Here is a 4093-nt window from a genome sequence, read left to right as displayed (position 1 = left end):
TGCTGCCCCGTAGCGCCCCGCCGGGCGGGCAGGCGCTCGTCGCCCGGCTCCGCCCATAGCCGTATCCGCTGCCCGTCGCCCGCTATGGCCCTGGGCCACTGGACAACAGGGCCCACGCCCTTTAGAACAGAAAAAAAGGAATTAAAAATAAATAAATAATAATAATAAAAAAATAAAGTAAAAATAAATATATTAAATAAATAAATAACAACTAAAATAATTAAAATATTAATTAATTAATTAATTAAGTAATTAATTAAGTTAATTAATCCTGATTAGATTAACCTAATCACTAATTAAACTAACTAATCTGTAATTAAACTAAACAGAGAATGACAGGTGGGTCCCACTAGACCCACACGTCAGGTTGACCAGGTCAATGGTCAACATTGACTGCTGACATCACCCTGATGTCATGCTGACGTCAGCATTTACTATTCTGGATAATGTTGGATTAAATAATTAATTAAATTCCAGAAATTAATAAAATCTTTAGAAAATCATATGTTTTAATCCGTAACTCGGATTAAAATATTTTCAACATGAAAGTTGCTCAGAACGACGAGACGATTCCGGATACGTAGTCCATTCGTCTGCCACACCCCCCTAACCTATCGAACCCGCAACTTTCCCCCTCCGGCTCCTCTGCCCGAAAACACGAAACACCGGGAATACTTTCCCGGATGATTCCCCCCTTAACCAGTACCACCTCATACCACGTTAGGGCACGCCTAGCATCGCTTCTTGACATGTCATGCATCGATATGCATCTGTTTGCTCTGTATTCATTATGTCTTCCCCCTCTTCTCTCCAGTAGACTACGAGACCGACGCTGCTGCTGACCAGTTCGACTACGGAGTTGACGACCCCTCTCTCTTGCCAGAGCAACCAGGCAAGCCCCCCCTTTGATCACCAGATATCACCTACTCTTCTCTATACTGCTTGCATTAGAGTAGTGTAGCATGTTACTGCTTTCCGTTAATCCTATTCTGATGCATAGCCTGTCATTGCTGCTACAGTCATTGATACCTTACCCGCAATCCTAAATGCTTAGTATAGGATGCTAGTGTTCCATCAGTGGCCCTACACTCTTGTCCGTCTGCCATGCTATACTACTGGGCTGTGATCACTTCGGGAGGTGATCACGGGCATATACTATATACTTTACACTGTTACACTACCTGTGATACTGTTCGGAGTTGGGGGCTGAAAGGACAGGTGGCTCCATCCCGGTAGAGGTGGGCCTGGGTTCCCGACGGTCCCCGACGGTTACTTTGTGGCGGAGCGACAGGGCAGGTTGAGACCACCTAGGAGACAGGTGGGCCTGGCCTTGTTCGGCATTCGCGGATACTTAACACGCTTAACGAGATCTTGGTATTTGATCTGAGTCGGCTACGAGCCTATACGCACTAACCATCTGCGCGGGAGTAGTTATGGGTATCCCGACGTCGTGGTATCAGCCGAAGCACTTCAGACGTCAGCGACGGAGCGGCGCGCGCCGAATTGGACTGGAACGCCACTAGGCTAGGTCTGCTTTCGGCCGCGTACGCAACGTGCAGGTGTGCTATGGGCGATGGGCCCAGACCCCTGTGCGATTAGGTTTAGACCGGCGTGCTGGCCTCTCTGTTGAGCGTAGGTGGGGCTGCGACGTGTTGATCTTCCGAGGCCGGGCATGACCCAGGAAAGTGTGTCCGGCCAAATGGGATCAAGCGTGTTGGGTTATGTGGTGCACCCCTGCAGGGAAGTTAATCTATTCGAATAGCCGTGATCTTCGGTAACAGGACGACTTGGAGTTGTACCTTGACCTTATGACAACTAGAACCGGATACTTAATAAAACACACCCTTCCAAGTGCCAGATACAACCGGTGGTCGCTCTCTCTCAGGGATACGAGGAGAGGATCGCCGGGTAGGATTATGTTATGCGATGCTACTTGGAGATGCTACTTGGAGGACTTCAATCTACTCTCTTCTACATGCTGCAAGACGGAGGCTGCCAGAAGCGTAGTCTTCGATAGGACTAGTTATCCCCCTCTTATTCTGGCATTCTGCAGTTCAGTCCACTGATATGGCCTCCTTACACATATACCCATGCATATGTAGTGTAGTTCCTTGCTTGCGAGTACTTTGGATGAGTACTCACGGTTGCTTTCTCCCCCTTTTTCCCCCTTTCTTTTCTTTCTGGTTGTCGCAACCAGATGCTGGAGTCCAGGAGCCAGACGCCATCGTCGACGACGACCCCTACTACACTGGAGGTGCCTACTGCTACGTGCAGCCCGCTGACGACGACCAGGAGTAGTTAGGAGGATCCCAGGCAGGAGGCCTGCGCCTCTTTCGATCTGTATCCCAGTTTGTGCTAGCCTTCTTAAGGCAAACTTGTTTAACTTGTCTGTACTCAGATATTGTTGCTTCCGCTGACTCATCTATGATCGAGCACTTGTATTCGAGCCCTCGAGGCCCCTGGCTTGTATTATGATGCTTGTATGACTTATTTATGTTTTAGAGTTGTGTTGTGATATCTTCCCGTGAGTCCCTGATCTTGATCGTACACGTTTGCGTGCATGATTAGTGTACGATTGAATCGGGGGCGTCACATCGGCTAGTTCAAAAGGTGCCATCTTGTAGGGTCTTCTGTAAATCGGGACAGTTCCTGGAATGAGATCTATCACGAATTCGACATCTCTGTCAGGTGGAACACCTGGCAATTCCTCTGGGAAGACATCCGGAAAGTCACAGACTACCGGAACGTCCTCAAGGTCTGGCAAAGGGCTGGCGTTAAGAGAATATAACTGTCGCTTGGCTATTCGGGTCAAGACATTGACTATCTTCCCCGAAGGATGGGTGAGTTGAACAGTCCTAGAGAAGCAATCAATTTTGGCATGATGGGCTGACATCCAGTCCATACCCAAGATGATATTAATATCCGAAGATTTGAGGGCTATCAGAGATGCGAGAAAAACAAGTTTGTCGACTTGAATTTCATTTCCATGGCTTACTCTAGAAGTTTGCCATTTGGACCCCGGAGTTTGAATTACCATAGAGGTGGGCATCTCACAGAATGTGGTGTTATGCAGACGAGCATAGCTCTCGGATATAAATGAATGAGATGCTCCTGTATCGAAAAGAACAGATGCCGGGTGGCAATTAACAAGGAGCGTACCGAGAACGACGTTGGGATCTTCTTGAGCCTCTTCCGCAGAAACACAATTAACATGGCCACGAGCAGTGGTGGACGGCTTGGCGTAGAACACTTTCCCTGTCGGCTTGCCGCGGCCAACCGTTTTTGCTGTCTGGTTGGGGTTGGTTTGGGGACACTCGCGCATATTGTGGCCTGATTCCCCACACTTGAAACAAGTCACGGAACTGGTGCGTGGGGGAGCATTGTTGGTTGGACCACCATAGGGCTTGGCTGGTGCTTATGGCTGAGCTGGGCGAGGCGCCTGGAAGGATGGCCTCGGTGTGAACCTGGGTGGCAGGGCAGTGTTAGGCACCCATACGCGGTGCTTCTGAGGACCAGCACCGGATGAGGAACCCAAGTCACGGCCATGCTTGCGTGTTGCTTCATAATCAGTCTGACCAGTCTCAGCACTGATGGCTTTTGTTAACAAGCTTCTGAAAAGATGTGCACTCATGCAGACGAAGGTCGCGGCGAAGCTCAGGACTAAGCCCCTTACGGAACCTTGCCTACTTCTTGGCATCAGTAGAAACTTCCTCCGTTGCATAACGGGCAAGGTTACCAAACTCCCTGCTGTAAGCGTCAACAGAGAGTCGACCTTGAGTGAAACTACAGAACTCCTCACGTTTACGGTCCATGAGACCCTCCGAAATGTGATGTTCACGAAAAGCCTCGCTGAATTCAGCCCAAGTAGTGACGTGGCCCGCTGGGCGCATAGCTTCATAATTCTCCCACCAGAGACTGGCGGGGCCTTCAAGATGATATGCAGCAAAGGTGACCTTGTCAACCTCAGCTACTAGCGCAGAATGCAGTTTGTGAGAAATACTGCGAAGCCAGTCATCAGCGTCGAGAGGCTCGACGGAGTGGTGGAACGTGGGTGGATGTAACTTGATGAAATCACTGAGTGACACCAAGTTAG

This window comes from Triticum dicoccoides, chromosome 6B (assembly GCF_002162155.2).
Source record: "Triticum dicoccoides isolate Atlit2015 ecotype Zavitan chromosome 6B, WEW_v2.0, whole genome shotgun sequence".
In the NCBI taxonomy this organism is placed as follows: domain Eukaryota; kingdom Viridiplantae; phylum Streptophyta; class Magnoliopsida; order Poales; family Poaceae; genus Triticum; species Triticum dicoccoides.
The sequence above is the reverse complement of the archived record's forward strand: the minus strand, read 5'-3'. Positions refer to the sequence as shown.